The sequence below is a fragment of the Oenanthe melanoleuca genome, chromosome 12 (genome assembly GCF_029582105.1).
Source record: "Oenanthe melanoleuca isolate GR-GAL-2019-014 chromosome 12, OMel1.0, whole genome shotgun sequence".
In the NCBI taxonomy this organism is placed as follows: domain Eukaryota; kingdom Metazoa; phylum Chordata; class Aves; order Passeriformes; family Muscicapidae; genus Oenanthe; species Oenanthe melanoleuca.
The window spans coordinates 6,472,829-6,493,840 of record NC_079346.1 but is presented as its reverse complement, the minus strand read 5'-3'; the positions used below and the strand labels follow the sequence as shown (position 1 = coordinate 6,493,840).

The following is a 21,012-nucleotide window of genomic DNA, read 5'->3' as shown; positions in this document are numbered from 1 at the left end:
AGTTAATCTCAATTACACAGGTGGCATTCTGATATTGTCCTCTTTCAGCTATCTTCACAGGAATTATGTAACAGCTTTCCAAATTTCATATCCAGATCCTACTGAATATTTATGAAGCTTGAGGATCAATTATTGTACATTCTAGGATGATCTGTGACTAATTTATTAAAGCTTGTCAAATTCAGCTTGAAATTTCACGATACTGGAAGTGTGGGTATTGAATGTAGAAGCCAGAGCTCTCAGGTGCAGGGATGCAAAGGAAAGTGCCTTGTGTGTGTTCCAAAAGGAGCTCTGTTTGAGGAGTGGAATTAGCAGGAGTGGCACCATGGGTCATGATACCTATTCCCAGGGGCTTGGTAGGTTTCCCACTTAGCAAGAAAGTCAAGGTGTTTTAACAGGATTCTTGAGAAACTCTGACATGAAACTACTGTGAAACAGATTAGCTGGTTAGAATTTTCTTTTAATCTAAAAATCATTAACACCAGACTTCAGCTGCCTGTGCAATGGCTCGGAGATCCCACATGATGTCTGCATTCTGTGATTTAAAGTGACTCAGGTAATTTTAGGGTGGCATTTCATGCTGTTCTGTGATTCTGTTTCATGTGTTTATAAGAAAGCAGACATTTATTATTTTTGAGGGGTTTTTGACAGGATTAGTCAGTTTCTAGCATTCTCTTAATTTGTTGGCAGGATGTTTGCAGGGTGACTTTTTTTTATTTTATTAAGAAAAAAGAGGATATTTTTGCTTTTTCCTTCATCAGTCCTTCACTTCATGGCTGTGGTAGTGATCAGTGTTGTGCCAGGGTTTTCAGAGGAAGAAGTGGATATTTAATGAGGTTTTACCACAGACTTAGAAGAAATCGCCTTTGCTGGCATTGGGCCAAATGGTAAATATTTTTATTTAACTGTGGTTTGAGACATTCGATGAACAATAAGAGAGCTGTGAATATCATCTTTACTTGTATCAAGTTTAAATAAATACTGTTAGTGCTACCAAGGAAATTTTGCACAATGATTACAAGGGAAAACAGGCATTTCCTCCTTTGGAAAGCAGCTCTTGCCCGACTTCAGAGCGGTGTTTTCTGAATCACGTGGCCAGATGCTTTGACTCAGCTAAGAAAGCTGAATCAGAGCTATTGCACAGCTTCTGAGTCAGCTTTTTGAAGTTTAAAAAAATTGGTTGGTTAAGTTTGTTTTCTTTGTTTTTTAAAAGCTGTCCCAAACTGTAAAAGAAGACAGGAATTTTACAAGACTGAGCTTGGCCACATCATGGAGAGATGTTGAAAGAAAGGTTTCTATCTCAGGAGACGGAAAAAGAGTATCAGGTCTATTGATAAACATCTGCTTCTTGTTTTAAATTGGGTTTATATTTTGCTTTGGATTATTTTATAGTTTATTTTTTTTGTAATAGAGAAACTTTGCCAGTGGGTAATGTTCAAGCACAACTACAATTTACAGTTCCCATTAAACATGATACACTGAGACACGTTCTCACCCCTGATTTCAGAGGTACAAGCCTGAGCAGAGAAATAGAAATAATTGGAGGCATGATTATATGCTTAGGGGATGCCTGCTCAAGTTTTTGTTTGTAAAATGTTGAATGAAATATGGGTGGCACTGGTTGGGCCCTGGAACAGGCTCCCCAGGGAATGGTCATCAACCTGCCAGAGTTCAAGGAGAGTTTGGACAACACTCTCAGGCACAGAGGGGATTGTTGGGGTGTCCTGAACAGGGCCAGGAGCTGGAGTTCAATGATCCTTGTGGGTTTCTTCCAGCTCATAATACTCAGTGGTTGTATGGTTCTATGATCCTGTGAAAACACTGGACCACTGTTAATCTATCAATAAGGACTGAAAAAAGTGTAAAACCCCAGAGTGAAGTTGTGGCCTTAGGAAGATGGCATATTCTCTTCACTTTCTTTCTCTGGTGCACCAAATGTAGCTTCTAAACTATTGCTTCAGTTGCTGTCTAAACAGATGGTTTGAACAAATATTTCAAGAAGAGTGTGATGAGAGGATAACTGGGCATTTCCAGCTGTCAGATCCACGAGGTGCAGATCCAGGTTGTACCAAAAGGGAAAGCTGGTCTGGCTGAGGCCACTTGGGTCATGTTTCCATGAAGGTGGGGGAGCCAAATTCTTCAGTATTTGTTGGTGTTTTGTTAAAATTATACCAGCCAGAAAGGCTTGAAGGAGATGATGAATCTGCACATTTTGTAGGCAGTAGCTGGAGTAGGAATGTGCTTAAATCCTGCCTCTTTCCAGGGCTAAGCACCTTTCTCCAGGGAGCATTTTGGATTCACGCTCTCTTGAAATCAGGATCATAAGCCCTTTCTTTCAAAAAGGGAGCAAAGGTCAATCTTTGCTTTCAAAACCCAGGAGGTGGTGGTGGTTCTGGTTCCCTTTTCATCATTAGCAGAGCTGTTGTCTGCTGCACTGCTCGCCACATGTGTGGGAGACTTCAACCCTGCTATCCTCCTTCCTGAGGGGATTAATGCCTGTAATTCTTTCCATCAGAGTGAATTTTGTAATCACCAGACTGTTGACTAGTACGAGGTGGTGTTGCTGTCAGAATGATAGACTGAACACAGCAGTGAAACCCAACACAAAAGATATTCAGTGACTGAGGACTAAGGTGTTTAAGGGAGTAATTCATAAAAGCAAACCAGTTATTTCAGAAGTGCAAGAAAAGAACAATCAAGATAATTTCTGCATTGCAGGTCAGATTCTGTTCAAAGACGTAGAGTGCCTCCCTGGTGATATCTGTAATTTATTTTCAAGCAGGGATAGAATTTGAGCTTGAAAAGTATGAGAAACAGAAAAACTAACCCCAGCATATTGTGGAATAAAATAATCGGCTTCATAAAATGTTTTGGTGAGTTACAACAGGTAAATAGACAAGCTAATGTCAAGCATCAGGAAAAAGAGTAATTGGACACAAAATGCATTATCTATGAAGTATGTGTATATCCATATGTATGTATACACACATGTACATTTTCAGTTGAGACATGGAAGTGGGTATATGTGTGCCCAAAACATCAAACCCAAAGTGTTATTTCTCTTAGTAGTAGTTGTAAAACTAGGCAACAATGTTTTCACAATGTTTTGATTCAAGTAGGTTACAAGGTAACCTTTTCTTATGTTTTAATAGACACTTTATAAACAAGCAGTCAGTTTCGCTTGTAGGTTTTTTTTGTTTTGTTTTTTTTTTGCAAAGCATTAGTGCAGAATGCTTGAAAACCACGAGTTCTCTTTGGTCCTCTGCCTTTTGCTTTTATTTTAATAACATTTTAAATTTTGATAATACGTGGAAAGAATTGAACTAATAAAAGAGGCAAGGCAGATAAATTGGATTTTAAAACTTAGATTAATAAAGATTGGCTTCTAGGAGATCAGAGTAAAACAAAGCCATGCTATTAATAAGTATGCACCTGTGATTTTGTGGTTCATGGTAAATATTTTCACTTCAGTTTCATTCCAGTGTCACTTTGGCAGTTGAGAGTTGGTGGGGTTTTTTTCATTTTTGAGAACTGCTTGTGGTTTTTGGTGTGTTTGTGTGTGTGTGTTTATAGTTAGGCTGGTGTTGAACAATAACATATCCTGAAATCAAATTGTGCACATGTATATTAAAATGAAACATATGAGATTTATTTTTTTGTAAATGCCATTAGTTTGTAATTTTATTTTAGAAGTACACAAATGGCACTTGAGCTGCAGCCACTTTGTCTGGGTTGAAATAGGAGAATATTTATTGTCAGATCTTCTAGTGGAGCTTTTCTATCCTGTTGTTATGTGAAAGGCTTGCACAAGCAGGAGTGCCTGACTGTAACTGTAGTTCATGTCATCAAACTAATGGAAGGAAATAGCTCAAGAGTTGTTGTTTTCAAATGTTTACAGATATCTGTCCTGGTCTTGTAAGCCCTTGAAGGGATTTTGAAACTTACTCATCTTCTTAAATGTTGGCGTAGACTTATCATGATAATACATGTAATAAATTTCCCAATGACTGGATCATTCTTATCAAATCTTTATTTGTAGTTGCCTCCAAGTCTTTCTAGGAGTGGCCTTCTAAATTTGGCACAGAGAGTTTCAACTCCAAGACAGCCATTTTGCAATCTACACTTTCTTTTCTTTCTGCTAATAGCAGTTAGTAAAATTGCTATTCTGCATCTTATTTTGAATTGGATGCTATGAGAATGTGTTGCTTCTTTGCAAAGGCCTCTAAAAGTTAAGTTGTCTTTGAATAAGCAGTTGTTCTCTGCTGGCTTCTGTGCAGGTGGTGTCTTTTAAGCAGCTGCAGTAACTGTCATGGTTTGAGGAAAAATAAGTAACAAGCAGCCCTAGCACAGGGCACCTTCTAGGAGATGTGGATAGGGGGCACAGCACCGTGTGTTGTTGAGAAATGTACAGCAATTCACAAAAAAAAAAAATTTTTTTTTTTTTACAAAACTATAGAAATAGGAAAATATTACCATAACTATGTGTTAGTGCAGTTAAAGGAATGGTTTGTACTAATCCAGTTGTCAGCAGGGCCCAGACTTGGCTATGCTCCATTATCCTTTTGGTTGAGAAAGGAGGAAGGAGAAACTGGAATATCCATGATCTCTGGTGTCGAGTCAAAGATCTTCCTAGGCAAGTGTCTCATCAAGAGCAATGCTGATATGAGATACAGTTGTCTGTTGTTGTCAGAGAATTTAAAGCTTATGAGTGATATGTTTCCTTAGAAAAATAAATACTTCAAAAAGAGAAAAAATAAGTATTGAGACTTTATGCTCATATAGTATTGGAGGGTATGTAAAAGAAAAACCTCACTTTCATGTGGTCATATTTTGTGAAGGTTTACTTTGAAGCTTTCCAATCAATTTATGACTTCTAATTTTCTTGCCATTTGATGAGCATTTTTCCATGTTTCTGGTTTTTCACAGCTCTTGATCACCATCTCTGACATCAATGGGAAACTGTATAGTTTTGTTGCAGGGCAATGGGGCCAACCTCCTTTTTATATTTGTGCTCGCACCATAAAAGTAACATTTTATTAACTCATGAGCAGGACTTGAATTTTTAAAATGATAAGAATATCATCTATGCTTTTATTTGTTTTACTTACATGTAAAATCACTGCATAGGGTAGGGATGCATGCTGTGTTCTATCTGAGCTTCCTATACTTCCTTAGACAAAAAAACCAAAATAAATCTGTACAATATTCAGGATTCTGTGTTTGTGAAAATAAGTCTGCTTGATCTGCTTTAGTTTTGAAATAAAATATTCATTAACTGCACAGATCAAGGACATCAGTCTGCATTGAATGAAATTAGGAAAGAGGTGGTGTGGAGAAGCCAGTGCAGTTGCTTAAAGATCTGAAAAAACCATGATGCATAAACAATGTGTGCCTGCCACAAGAATGCAGTTCCTTACAGTAAAAAGAGGGGACTCGAGGGTGAGAACACAGGTCTGTTGAAGGGCATTGCAAAGCAGGGGGCTTGTGGCAGGTGGAGAAATAAACAGGTCATGTTCAGGCAATGAAGATTGATCATGGACAAACACAATTCTCTAGTGGAAGTGTTGAAAGGCTGGAATAATCACCCTTGGGACAATGACTTGTCCATTGCCCCAGGTCTTTAAGAACAGGTTTGATTACTCGTGTTGTTCCCACCAGGTAGCTTAGTTATCATGTCTTGGGGCTGAGGGATGGACTGGCTGACCTTTGGAGGTTCCTTCTCTCTCTCCTTTGGTTAACAGATCTCTTTCTACACATTGGACACATTTTAACAGGATCATGCTGAAACCAATTCTCCAGCTGCAATTTTCTCTCTTAACCTGTTCATCGGTTCTATTTCAAGTGGAATTTGTTGTATCTGTAAGAAAAGCTGTGGTAGTTGTCAAGGACAGTTGTGTTTTTCAACGTGGGTTTTTTGGCAGTGCTTCTTTCATGTCATCTTCCAGGACAATTCTACAGTAAGTCCTTGTCATCCTTCTGTTTAAATATTCTTCTCTGCTGTAGTGTTACATCTAGGCCAATTGCAGAATTGTTATTCTGCTTGGGAAAATAATGGGGATTCATGTAGTGCCTTGTGGGGGAAAGCATGTCCTGAGTGTGGATCAGAATGAGCAATTTTTCCAGCTGGCTGCATTCAAACTGTTGATTTCAGTAACAACAGCTTGACATTTAGTTCATCTGTAGGTAGCTGTGTTTGACAGTGAGATTTGTAATTCCATTTAATTTCATTTTATCTGTGAACATGTACTCCCTTAGGAAAAATTAATTTCTAAGCGGGACTAGCAGTAAAAGGAGGGATACTGTGGAACCTGGAGGTTGTGTATCTAATGGAATGATAGTGTGAGAAGAAATCCTCTGTTTTTCTAATGCTTGTTACCAGCCTGTCCATGAGCAGCAGAATGAGGAAACTGGAGAACTGATTTCTTCACAAGACATTATTGGTCATAGCTAATAAATTATTTTAATAGCTGAAGAATATGCTAACACTTACACAGCATTGGCTTTGCATCTGTCTATAGTTTGCAGAGAAGGGAGCTGCTACTGGGAATATTTTAAAATGCAAATTATTATATTCTCCAGGTAAATGATAACAAAAAAATCCTTCCTTTTATTCTGTTAAAGAGTATCTAGTGATTGTTTGACTAATGCTTGAGAATTAGGCACCTTATTAATAGTTACATAAGTAGTAGTTAGAAAAAGATATGATTTTATACAGCATAATAAGCAGCTATGAATTAATACAGTTTATAAATATGTGTTAAGCTTACTGTGTGTCAGAGGTGCTGTTTGCTTGGGTGGGCTTTTGAAGACATTTAAGCCACTGGTATATTTGGGTCAGTATGAGTGCATTGCTTAAAATGAAAATATTAGGGTTTTAAAATTAAGTTTCATGCCACTAAAAAGACATTTCTTGTCTTATTAATATTGCTAATGTAATGAATGTTAAAGCCTTGTCACATTTTAACACAGGTAGCCTTTGAAATTTCACTGTTGCATCTTCAGCTAATGACGAAATTCTGTACTCAGCTTTTTAGCATGGCCCAGCATATTTCTTAGCAAACAAACTGAAACACAGAATTTACTTGAAAAGCAGTATAGTGCTATTTTATATATATTTTCCCACATATGTGACATATATATAAAACTAAATAGCAGTTTTCAGAGAAAAACAGAGAGACATGGGCCAAATGTTTATTATTCAGAGGGCATGTTAAGAAGAGAAGCCTAACTAATTTAATCTTTTATGTTGGTTGTCACTTTCTAGAGTGTGAGTTCTTGGTTTGTTTTTCTCTTTTGGCTGGGGTTGACATTTCTGCTGCTGCTGTAACATTTCTGTCCTGCCCGTGTGTGGCAATGCTCTCTGGCTCTAGGTGGCAGTCACTGGTAGCAAAGGGAAGAGTCGTTCTGGGATGGATGCTGGGCTTGGTCCCTGCACTGATTGGCTTCTCCAGCCGGGATTTTTATGGTGATGGACAGCAATAGAAGTGTCACTTCTGCGTCTTTCCCTTCAGAACTGCAACAGAGATACGATGAAGAAAGAAAAAAAAAAAAAGAAAAAAAAGGACAGAAAATATTGCAGTAAAATATTCACAGAAGAGACCTTTAGTAATGCTGACAATACAGAAGAGATTTCTTTTATATCAGCGCAACTCCTGTCCTAGATTAACAGACAGAAATCTGTTTAAAACGGAGGAAATACCAGTTTTTCACTAAATTCAGTTTCAAAGAGTAAAATAGATTGACTGAAGTGCCGTCAGGGATAATAGGAGTGGAGAAAAGTGTGATTGTAATTTCATTTAATTGGGTAAGGATTTCCCCACCGTCTTATGGGCAAGTGTTGCAGGAGAAATAGTTCTCTTTTTAGCTTAAGACCTTGTGCCTTCCACCCTCCCTTTGCACTGTCCATCCTTTCTCAATTTCCAAGCTCATTCCCATCATTATACAGGTAATTCCCTCCCTTCATATTTGTTAGCTGCCTGTCCCTTAACTCTCCACAATGTCTCTTCTCTAAAAATTAGGATGAGCTTTAAGGTTTTTCTTTCCCATTCTTGCTATAGGTGCTTCTTTGCGTCCCCTCCTCATCACTACTGGACAGTTTGATAGAAATTTGCTGTTGGAAAAGGCAGCAGCACTCAAGCAAATGAGCAACAGTTCCTCACCCCTTGCTGTGTAGGGCTGATTGCACTTCATGAGATGAATGCTGCTTGATAAGAAAGCTGCTGTTATCATAAAATCACAGTTCAAACCCAGGATTAGTCTATACATTTTATTGATCTCTAGTTTCAAATACCATGCCAAATTACAGCCTTGTTTACCCATGTGCAAATCCCAAGAAACTCTTTGGAAAGAGCTGAAGTAATTCTGGATGTACAGAGATACTTAAGATCATGTTTTGGCTTTCAGTTTTAAAAATAAATAAATTACTTACTGTTATTTTGCATATTGTATTAACTACCAGCTCTAGTAAAGGGATTCTGATCCTCTAAGTGCTTTGCAGATATTCTGCAGGGTATTTTTGCACTATGGAGAGTAATCAAAAGCCAAAATATCATGATTTTTGCTTAATATAAGCCTAGCAACAAGCTTTTAATTTATTAACATACTAGTCTTAACTATGGAAAAGTACAGATTTTTTTAAAAGAAAGAGGCTTTAGCTGCAGAAGAATAAAAAATCCAAACCACCAAAAAAAAAAACACCCTGCCCAATATATTTTCACATGTTTATTATGAAAAAGACCATTAACATTTCCAGAGTCGAGTTTTACAGCTCAGTCAAGTGCATTTCCAGAGCCAGTTTGAGAAATGTGGACCATCATTTGTGAGAAAAAGCTTTCTGAGAGTTAGGAGTAATTTAGTACAGATTTCTGTGTGAAGTTCATGTGCAAGAAATACAAGATAGAGAGAATTCTGGTATTATGTCAAGATTATATATTAGGATGGCAGGTATCACAGTCCCTAATAGATTGCAGAGGACAGAGATAATGAAGAGTGATGCTTTGTGTTCCCAAGCCTTCCTTGGGCCTGGTATATAACTGTGGTTAAATCACTCCTCCTTCCTCAATTCCTCTGTCTATGAAAGTGATGATAATGATGTGGATTGTATTGTGTTTTGTTTTTGAGATCTTAAGGGAATACATGGAAATGAAGTGGTAGGAACATGAGAGGAAATCCAAGGTAGTAAAATAAGCATCTGTATTGCAGACAGCTTTGTTCTGGCAACTGATTATAAAATTATTGATTCTACTGTTCTTTCCTATTGAGGGTGTCACTATGTACTTGTTCACCGGATTGTAGGAAAAAAATTTGCTATTTCTTACACTCGCCTATCTTTCAACTTCTCATTCAGAATTTATAATAAGGTTATTCTGCTTTTATTCTTGCCCATTACTACCCCAATAAGAGATAGTTAAAGCTGTAGTTGGTAGAGGATAAGGACAGCAAAGGTCTGCCTGTCTTTATTTTCTCTATCTCCTCCCTTTCTATCTCTCTGTCTCTCTTTGGCCGTTGAAAATGTAGGTCATATTGCATCACCATAAAATGGAACAGTCAGAAAGGTGTTTGAAAAATGCTGACATCCTTAGCCTGGGGTGCATGCCAGTGTCCTTTGTTTACATTGGGAATAGTGTTGTACCTGTGTAGGAACCAGCATCTCTGTTAAGGTTAGTGGTATGGTACCTGAATTATGAGTCAGATTTTTGGATGACTTTCATCTGCCTGCAGTAATTTGAAATTAGACAGATAAAATGCAGCTACTCAAAATAATGATATACACAAGGAGCTAATTTGAAATCCTTAATCTGCACTAACTGTGACGGTGTTGTTTGAATAATGTTACCTTTAACAGGGAAGCTCAGTAATAAATTTTGCAAATCCTATTAATCATGTACTCTCAATTGCCTTGATTAGCTGTGCCTTTCTGTCTTGACAAATATGTGTATATGTTTGTGTATTTTTCTTAGTTTTTTGCTTTGCTACTGTTTTATTTCATGCACACTTTTAAATGATCCAGTCAGGATTTTTTTTATTTTAAAAATGGAAAATCCTGATGTCCAGTGTCTTACTGCTAGCTACCAGGCTTTCATTGTTTGTTTCTGATGTAATACAAGTTGTAATTGGCATGAAATATTCCTGTGGCTTAAAATGTAGAGCATATATTTTTCTTCTCTACAGATATATATAAATACCATTTTTAAAGAAATGTATAAATATAATTTCAACCATCCATATTTATCTTAGTTTGCTGCAGTAAGATAATGTGTTTTAGAGATTGAACTTTCAAATAAATAGTGGCACAAATCATACTGCAAGATGTGAGTGTTTTGAAATATAAGACAAAATACTTGCTTATAGAAAATCTTGTATTATTTCTGAAACAAGATATGTTTTTTTATCTTTCTGTTCAATGCTTTGTGTGGTTTCACTTAAATTGTAGAAGTGGAATGTGCAAATAAGGACTTAGAAGTCTTCTTCAGCAGCAAGATTAACAAAGTTAAAAGAGAAATTGTTGGAAGATGAAATTAGTGATGACATGATTTGTTGAGGAAGATAATGAAAGCTGGTCTTTGCCTGTTGTCATTAGACAAAGGAAAATTATAGTAGTCAAAGTTAAGGCCCATCAAGTGCACTTTGCTGTGCATAATTATTTTGCAATTTTTATCAATTATCCAAAAGGTATTATTGCTTCTGCATTGATAAAGGTATTAGTTATGTAGTAACTAAAGTATTAAAGTTTGATCCTTCTTGTTACTAACTGAGATACCTCTCAATGTTTGAAATAGTTTCAGAATCACTTGTATTATTATTATATTTTACACCAAATATTTTGTTGCATTTGTGTTTGCACAAATGATAGTAAATATTTAGGTAACTCTGAGAAACACTTGCTATTGGTATACATAGGAAATACACAAAATCTTGAGAAGCTGTAATTTTGTAACTGGTGTTTACAGAAGTTTGGTATTTAATCTCTGAATGGAGCTGGTAGTTATTTTTCAGTCTATGAAGACGTGAGGAATTGTGTCTCCTGGAGAGACTAGCAAGACCAATTATTCAATGATTTCTGATACCATCTTTGACCCCCTGAGGTTCTGTAGTTGGTGGGTTCAGAGTCAGTTTCTAGCCCAGCTGGGATTAGCCCAGAGTTGGGTTTGCCCTTGAGTTGCCAGCTGACCATGGCAGCAGCCCTGGCCTGATGCTGCTCCCTCCACACCCCCTCCTGCTCCTGCCTCTCCAAGGGCAGAATGAGACCTCCTGAGGTTATCCCCAGACTTACAAACTGCCTAAATGAAGCCCAGTACTGGGTGCGATTATACCCTGCAGGTCCACCTCTTTGTTTATATCAATATAGCCTTTGTATATTATCTTAAATTTGAATATTTAATAGGTAACATAGGTGAAAGTGTGTTCCAAAATTTAGGCACATTATTTGGTGTATATTTCTGGCACCTGAGAAGAAACAGAGTTAAATGACCTTGGAGAACTGAGGCATTAGTTTTGATGCTTTCCAAAGTTGGGGATGCTCGATCACATACATTTCCATTTTCTTTATTTTAATGAGTTGATTTACAATTACAATTTTCATGTAAATGTGTTTCTCCTTAAATGGATAATGTGCATTTGTAATTGTAACTCTGCCTATATTATATGTAATCTGTGTAGATACAGTTTTGACTGGGGTATAGCTTTTGCTCTTCCAGGCTGTGGTTTCTTGTCTTGCATATCAGTAACTCCTCAAAGTATTAAACAGCAATTTTGTCCAAGTTTCTTTGATAGCCAGTCAATGAGAGTGACATAATGCTTCACTGGTTTGGAAATGCAGACCTTTTTCCATTTTTCTGGATTGCTGCTGTGGCTTTTTTGTCATTTTTCCACCATTCAACTAGCTCTCCCATTTCCAGGGTACTAAGGAGAGAGCTCCACCTGGCTTGTTCTCAATCATCCCACGACTTCCTTGCATTACTCTCTGCTGACAGTTGTGGTTGTAATTGACCTGCTGTAAATTCTCAACAAGAATCATTCCTGTTCTCTGCCACCCATTATCCAGAGAAAGAGTTCTCTTTAAAGGGTCATTAAGTTGTCAATTTATTCTTTTGAGACTTACTCTTTTAGCTTCTTTTAAACTCAACTGCAGGTGTAATCCCTACAGCAAAATTCACAGGTGGTGACATAGTATGCTCTGATCTTTCATATACTGAAATAAAATTTTTCCTGATACTTCCTTTACCCTTTCTTGTCCATTTCTTTACTGCCCTATTTCTAGATTTGTAAGTCTTTAGAGATGTCTTCTGCTTTATAGTTTTTGTTTTCATTTTTGTGTGAAGCAACAAAACCTGCCTTTTATGAAAAAGTAGGATAAAACATTTTACATGAGGATAAAAGAAAGAGTATTTTGCATGAGCTCTCATATCCCCTAAAGAAATTGGAGTAGTGATGGAGGAGTGAATTCCTTCCACAGCAGGTAGGTCATATGCTCAAAGGGCTTGGGACTTTGAGGCTAAACATTGAATGATCTTCTGGGAAGGGGATGATCCATATCTGTTCAGAGTCTCTTGTCCTAAACTAATGAAGGACAAAAAGGATTTTTGGTAAACACTACATTTTCTTATTTAGCAGCAGCAGGAGTTGAAGAGAAAGTTTTATACTGTAGTATTCAGTGAGATTTGTATGTGTAACAAGGAAATACAGTGTTTTCTAAGACTTCTATTAGAGTAGAAATTTGCTAAGGATCCCTTCCATTAATCATAAAGCAAAGCAGTGCCTGCAGAGGGGAGGAAAAATAATACTGGACTTGCTCTCAAGTCTTGTTCATTGAAAACAAGAAAAATTTGGATTTTATGCAGTAACTAGAATATAGTTAAATGAGGATGTTCTTCTTAGGATCAGCTATGTCACTGAGCAGAGCCAATCTTAGAAATATTAAATGTATCTCTAAAGGATCTCAGTAAGGGTAATGTTAGCTGCTAAGCTGCACTTTAAAAGAAAAGATGAGAGAAGGGTTTATCCTCAGTGCATAAAAAGACTTTAAATATATAAACTTAGTTGGCAGACACCTTCCCAGAGGAGCAGCCAGAAGCCAGGAAAAGCTTCATTCTGCACCTTCCACTGGAGCAGAGCCCTACAGACTGGGGAACAGCCTGGATGCCCTCTTGGACTGCATTCCTCTTGTCTGGACTTTAGTCCTTTGAGGGGGAAAAAAATAGTTTTCTCTGAAGTGTCATCCAGACCCAGTGCTAGGTTGGCTTATTTATATATATCTTCATGGCTTTTTAATGATGAAAAAAAAAATCACCAGTTTAATTTCAAAGCTCTTGTAAAAATCAATTAATTGATCTCAAATATAACTTGTGCAAAAAAATAGTTGAACTTTTTTCTAAGTTTTAACAGGGCTTTGGTTTAGCTTTAACCGGTTCAGCATTGATTTATGCTAAACCAAAGCAAACTGGGATTAAGTTTAGTTTATAAAAACAGGTTTATAAGCATTGAATTGAAAGGATCTTAAAAACCTGAGCTTGAGATGATAAAGGTCCCATTTATGGGAAAGCTTCAATCTGTACATTTCTCTAAATTCTTCATCAGTGGTACAGTGATAGTCCCTGATGTTGATTACGTGAAGGATCATTTTTACCTCTTCATGTTGTCAGTGTTGTCAAAGCTGCCAATGACTGCATCCTGAGAGCCCCTGTTCTTGGAGCTGTGCTGTATTTTAGGGAAATCCTGTGCAGAAAATGCAGCACTGTCATATTTTGGGTGTGTGATACAGACACAGCCATGTGCTTGGGAACCTGGTCAGTAAGAGCCCATGCAAGTGTGGTAACTGGGCTGAAGACTGAGGTTTCATCCAATGCATGCCTTTCTGGTAATGTCAGGCTGCCATTTAGAGAGCTGCTCTGTACAGAACACACCATAACAGCTCCCTGCTTACCTTTCAATTTGAAATCCACTGCACAAACTGTGCTTGTAAAATTGAGAAAATGTTTCCTATGAGTTTTTAAATAGACACATATATTGTTAGGAAACAGAGTTAAGGTTTCAAATGTCTTAGTGCTGTACTCTTTTTCTTTTCTTTCAGAATTAATCAGGTACAAATTAGGAAAAGCTTCCAAAATCTGAACAGATGAAGATCAATTGATAAATCAACCCAGCGATTCACCATACTTTCAAGGTACTGTGACATGCTTAACCAAATATTTTCCTTAAGCATAAGATTCTCCTTCTTTAGATGTGAGAAGCGTAGAGAACAGAATATTAGCAGGGTTGCAAAGTCTGAAGTGTTACCAGATGCAGCAGGGAGAGTTTTTTTAAGTGCAGATGTTTAATGAATGTTTCAATGGGAAATAAAGTGATGTTGCAGTCAACCTAAAAGGAATTCAACTTGGCATGCAACTGCCAAACTTAAAAAGATAAAACTAAACTGGATTATATCTTTCAATCAATTAGGTGAAGTGATTTGGAAAAGTAAATTGTGGCAGACAGGGAATATAGTAGAATCAATATTTTAAATTTTTTTAAAATATATTTTAGAAGAAGTAATGTTCATTTTCTGAATAATTATCTTTTCTATTTCCATATTTCCGTAATATGTTAAAGCGTTTGAAGGTTGTTAGGCTCTGGCATATGCTATAGCCTACAAACTGCATCAGTCCTATTATTTTACAAGTTCAGAAAGTGGAATTGTAATCTGATATAAGACTGTACAGTTGTCTAACACAGTGGGTTTATTCTGCATGACTAGTGTTCATTGCAGAATGTTAGAAAAAAGAGGAAATTATGATAATAAATTGAAATTTTGTCTGAAGGGCTGCTAGTGCAGATTATTTTATCAGGTACTGCTAATTCATTGAAAGATTATCTGTTTCTTTCTCTGTTTCCCTTACATTTATCTTTACTCTTTATCATCACGTGCATTTCACCATTTTGTATATTTCTGCTTAACTCCATGGAAAAAAAGACTTCACTCTTATTTGCACAGATATGAAGAATCCAGACTATTACAGCCTGGCCAGTATTTTCTGGGAAAATCAGCTTTTCATATATTTTAAAATAGATTGCAGCAGAAAGGCCCGTTATGGTTAGCATGGATCTGGCCTGCAGAGCTTATTTAAGTGGCAGAATTAACCTGAGCTCAAGAATTATGAGGAATGTTTGGATCTTGCAATATGTAACATTTGAAGCTATAATATCTGAAGTTTTTATAGCAAAATGCTTCCCTGGATTTTCCAGCAACCTGAGAGGTGGCTGTCTTAGTGAACCCACAGTGTCTGGGTTGCAAAAACTGGCTTTGTTCTTTCTACTTCCTTGCTCCTCATCACTGAATAAGGCCACAACATCTATCAGGCTTTCATGTAATTCTAGGGAAGTCCAGGTTGGAGCAATCCTCTGACATCATCTGGTCCAACTTTCTCTTTAAGGCAGGTTATCTGAGGCCTGGTCAAGCTAAGGGTTAAATATTTTTGGCAAGAGAAAGTTCACAATTTCTCTGGGTGCCTGTTCCAATATGTAATTTTCCTCACAGTAAATATTTTGCTGTTGCATCTAGACAGAACTTCTGAACCAACTTGTGCCTCTTGCCCTGAACCTTGTTCCTTGTGAAGAAAGTGACCTTCATCTTCTTTATAATTGTCTTTTTCTTCTTGGAAGACTGTGATTACATCTCACCTGAATCTTCTCTTCTATAGCCTGAACAAACCTAATTCCTTTGAATTTTTTCATAAATTTTTCTAACTTTCTAATCACTTTGTTTGCTCTCTGCTGGACCCTGTCCAGTTTTTTTATGTGTCTCAAAGTGGCTCAGTCTCTGTACATGGGGACACTTTGGGTGGATCTATTTGTTTTCCAGGTTTTTGTGTCACCTTCAAACTTGATGTATTTATTCTAAAAATCCGCATAATTCTAAAATATATCAGATAGGATTGAACACAATACTGATCCCCAAGGAGCTCTGTTTGTCTGTTTGTGACTGATTACCATTTGATTTTGAGCCATTCCCACCCTTTGAGCACAGCAGTTTAGCCAGTTTGCTGGCAGTCTTATGGTCCCCCATCTGTGACCTTTCAAACTATCTCTCTTAGCACACTTGTGTGCATCCTGTCAAATCCCACAGACCTGCCCATATCCAGTTTGTGTAATATTTTGTTGTTAACTTGCTAAGTATGTGGTCAGAGCAAGTAGAATCAGCAAAGCATCAGCAGGCAGCAGTCAAACATGAGAAGAAAGTTTAAATTTAAATTTCCTTGCACCAGGGTTCTTAGAATCCTTGGTTTGATGTTGAAAGTACATCAGAGGTTATGGGGCCTCAGCAGCTTCCCTTCATAGTGTGGAACTCGAGTCCTGTGAGCTGTGCTTGGACCCAGAGTCTTAAACTGGCAAGAAACCAGGCAGGGTTATGAAACCTTGCATGGTAGTCAGGTTCCAGCAGAGGATCAGTAGTACCAAATTGTCCCCATCAAGTGCTTTGGTTTCAATAGGAAATCCAGCACAAATTGGCCTGAATGGCTGTGTACTTGAATAATTCTAAGTTGTAATATCATATTCTCTGTGTATAAATGAGAATCTAAAAGGTCATACCTGTTTGATTCCTCTGATTAAAATGATTCATCTGCACAGCTAGGTTGCTGAAATTGTTTTAACATTTCCTAATTCAAAAGGTAATTTCAATACCTTATGTAAAATTAGTGAACATTAGCTTGATTTCCAGATCATTAGCTGGGTGTATTTTGTGTAGTTTTGCCTATTTGCCTTTAGCACTTGGAAACTTCGTATCACTAGAGTGTTTTCTCTGTAAATTTCCCTTCAAGAATTGACGTATGTGGTGTCATTAAGCAGGGGAAGATCTGTGCTCCTCTATTCATTATTCTGCTTTAGATCACTGTGTTGTGAATTCCTGCATATTTGCAAAACATATTTGAAATTTAAGTAAAGAAGGAAGTGGCTGTAGTCTTTAGCTAGGTTCTTAATGCATGGTAATAACATTGTCTTATAATTTGGGTGTAAAAGTGTTATTGTGATGTTTGTATAAACACATAAGGGCATCTGCATCTTAATGCAGAATCCTTTGCAGATTTACTTATAAACCTCCATTCCCCAGTTCTTCCTTCTCAGAAAAGGATACCTTAAGTTAATCTTCTAGTCTTAACAATATTGCTCTTTCCCCTGGTACAGGTGGTTTGTAGTAGGTATGCACAATAATTTATATTCCAGCATTTAAAGTAGCTGTATTCCAACACTTCTAAGCATCTCAAGTTTCACCTTTGAAGTGTTACTCATAAATAAAATTATACACATCAACCTGTTCCCAGGATCCGTGGGAAAAAGGATAATAGACTAGCATGATTTCTTATATAATTTTTTATTGTGTGCTGCTTATGATTAGTATTATTTTGCAGGATCACAATCCTGTGTATAGGGAGAAGTTGCAGATTTCCTGAATGTCAGAGTGAACTGCAGATTACCATAATGTGTTTTTCTTAGTGTATTAATATTTTTCCATAATGAGTCTTAAATTAAATGGTCTGCTTGTTATGGCTGGGTAGTTCTGTCTTCATCTGGATGTTTTGATTTGTGTGAACTTTTTATCTCTTGCTTCCATACTTGCCCAATTATAGTCTTACATTTCTCATACTGGAGATACATTTTAAAATGTGCTCCAGCATTTTCAGCAGGAGCTGATGGGAGGGTCAGGACTTCAGCATATCAGCTGCTTGAGTTGTCCTTCATCCTGAATCCCACCTACCAACAAATAATGACATTTGTTCTTAGTTTTTATGCCCTTCATGGCCATTTCATACCTCTGGCTAGATACAATTAACTTACTTGATTTCGTTTAGTGCCATAATGCCCCTCAGAGCTTCTCCTTGACAGACTTTTTGTGAATTCACTATTTTCCTTTCTTCTGACTCCTGATAAAGTGACATCCCCGTGGATTCTCCCTGTCTCTCTCTTTGCACTTCAACTCTCACATCCTTTCACTTCCATTGTGGAAAATCATCGGTGAATCGTATCATTGTACTTCTGCTCTTAAAAGAGTTTGGCTGCAGATTCATCCTTCCTTTTTCATTCCAGTTAAGAGTTGTCATATCTCAGGTCCTATACAGAGGCTGTCATACAGATTCTAACTGAACAGCTGAAGTAGGTGTTCCCTGTTTGAACGGCTTTCCTGGACCACCTGGCAAAAGAATGAAACCTGCTGGTACAGGTGAAAAATGCCTGCAGTGTCATGCCATGAAATAACCATCCGCTGCGGTTTTCAGCACTTGCATGCTCTTTGTAGGCATACATTTCATCATAGTGTTGCCAGCCATGTTTAATATATTGTTAAATCTACTTAGTGAGCTTTAAAACTGTGTTTTCCTTTTCTGTGTGTTTTGTTTCATGTTTTTGTCTTCCTATCTTTGCTTTTGCAGGCTGTGTTATATGTTTTTTTCATTTATGCTTTCTTCACATCATTATTTGACTGTTTTCTCTGCATCATCCACTGTTTTCTGCTGTTTTCCTTCCTCATTTTTTCCTTCTCTGCTTTCTCTTTGAGCTAAACTCCTCCTCATATTTTCTCTCTGTTCTCCAAATACTTGTTCTCATTCACAGGTATGAGCAGCTCATGGTTTCTCCCATATTGTCTCAGTCCCAATGCTACTGCTTGGGTTCTTTTGCTTCCTCAGATAAGTCCTTAGAACAAGTGACATTTCTGAGCTCCTTTTTGTCCTGTTAAAGTGGCTTCTAGGCAGTTTTACACACTTGAATGTTCTCCCCACTACTGGTCAGGCTCACCCTGCTAAATTCTGGATGTGTAATGCAGGTGCCTAATTTATGTGTGTGGCCATCCATGGCTACTTCTGTGGTCAGTGGGAAGAGAAGGGCTTCTTCAAGTAGTGGTTTGCACCAGGATCCCAGAAGTATCCCTTCCTCTCCGCTGACCACCAAGGGAGCTTTGGATGACTGCTGTTCTAACCGGATGTCTCAGATTTGTAACAGTCACCTCTCCTCAAGTCTGCTGCTTGTACATGTGTTTTCAATTCTGATCTCCTTCTAGCACCATGGATTTTCAGGGCTTTCCCTATTTTTGCCTAAAATAATCAATGCATCCACGTACAGCATTATGGAAACAATGTAAGAAAATTGAACTAGAGTGGTTTAAGGAGCCCAAACAACGTATTCAGCCTAATGACTTTGTGGGAAAAGAAAGTTCTCACCACTTCCAGTCCTTGTGAAATTAGTTTTTCATCTGCCTCTATTCCTGCTGTCTGACTAATCAGTTCTGTGCACTGAACTGATGAACTGATCCTTCTGCTGCCACTTCCCTCCCTCTGCTGGAATACTGATGCACTCACGGCACAGTGAGAAAATATTTCAGTAGCGGAAGGTTTACTAAAGGACAGCCTGAGGCCCAGACTGCAGAATTAGATCTTGAGTGGGAATATATAGGGAAAGAAGAAAAGCTGTGAAAGAGGGAGGCTAAAAATGCAACAGCCAGATTGAAAGAGCAGAGAGGAGCCATAAAGGGGATAATCAAAGCTGTATGAACTAACAGTGGCGTGTGCCTTTACCTGTGTGGCTGGCACTTCTGGAGCAAGAGGCACTTCTGAGTAACTTGATGAATGTCAACTTTAGAAGCTAAGAAGTTGATAATCCATTGACTTGTTAATGTAGTTAGTTAATTGATGTAATTTTGGAAAATTTTTGCATGATATGGCAAATACATTGGTAATGTTTAAAGAAGAGAGTCATGTGATGTGCGAACGTGAAATTGACCTGCCATGGTCAATTCTGTCACTGTTAAAGAGTAGGTGATGGTGTTCTATGACTCTGTTTGTTCATTTGTCACTATATTTACTTTATGATTTATGTAAAGTAAGTAATAGAAAAACCCTTTATGAATTTGATGGACACTTGGACATATCAAGGTTTTTTTTCAAACTGCAGCTGAGGCTTTCTGACAGATTACTTCAGGACAAAGGAAAGGTGCTTGAGTGAAGTTTGTAATATAAATGAGAATATTTGACACAGAGAATATAGATCTGTCTGTAACTTGCTTTATCCTATACCTGGAGTCTGCATTCAGCTATGGATACTATCTTAGACTCCATCTGTGAAGCACTGTTGAAGAACTAAACTTGAAAGAAATCAGGCATAGCTTTTTTTTCCTATCTGGCTTCTGTACCACAAAAAAAGCTGAGGTTCTGTTCAGAAACTGTTCAGCACCTGAGAGACATTTTTCTTCCAGTGATGTTCTTCATTTTAAGTAGTTTTCTATATTATAAAATATGCTATTTGATAATTATTCAAACAATAATTCACTCCATTTATCGTTAGACTCTAGTTCCATGAACACCTTTATTCATGCTCAGACTAAGATGAAGAGTTTTGGGAAGCTACAGACAGGGCAGCAAAGAGCCAGTGTAGTTGTCTGAAACATCAGAGCCCAACTCAAGAGGCTGATGGCTTTTGATAATTAATCCTGCTGCAAATGTCTGCAGTAGAAGTCAGTGTTGCTCTCTTTACCTAAATTTTGTGGTGTTGGCCTTTTGTGAAGGAGCTAAGTTAGACTTCAAGTTGATCAGGGGGAGAGAAAATCATGCTGCTCTGTATTAGATCTGCAGTTTTATGAGATGTTCTGAGTGTGACATAAATTATCAGTTGGGTGGAACACTGAAACTATTATTATAATTACAGCCTATGCTATCCCATATGACTATGGTTTGATGAGCTTGAATTTATAGATCTTTTATATGCATAAATTTGGAGAGAAACACCTCTAGCTTGTATAGTCCCACACTTCAAATGAAAACAGAAAATGTAGATTAGCTAAGCCTGCATGTATATGCACCTCTGCAGGTTAAACAAATTTTTACAGTTCTGATTTCTGCTGTGTGGTTTTGCAAATACATGTAGGTGATCCGTGAGCAGTTCCACTGCCAGTGCCAGTCCTGTGCTCTCGAGTACCTGGAGAGGAGGCAGCACATCAGATTTCCATATTTTTAGCTGTTCTTCAAGGATGTTGTTACTGACAGCGGCATCAAG

General features: G+C 37.6%; 1 protein-coding gene across 2 annotated transcripts in view; it reads left to right on the top strand.

The window, feature by feature from the left end:
- Positions 1–21,012, top strand: part of ATXN7 (ataxin 7) — an 86,485-nt gene that overhangs the window by 4,979 nt on the left and 60,494 nt on the right. For both annotated transcript variants that reach the window (XM_056501147.1, XM_056501146.1), the window contains exon 2: positions 14,069–14,161. The gene's annotated coding sequence lies outside the window, so the exon portion shown is untranslated. The remainder of the gene's footprint in view (positions 1–14,068; positions 14,162–21,012) is intronic.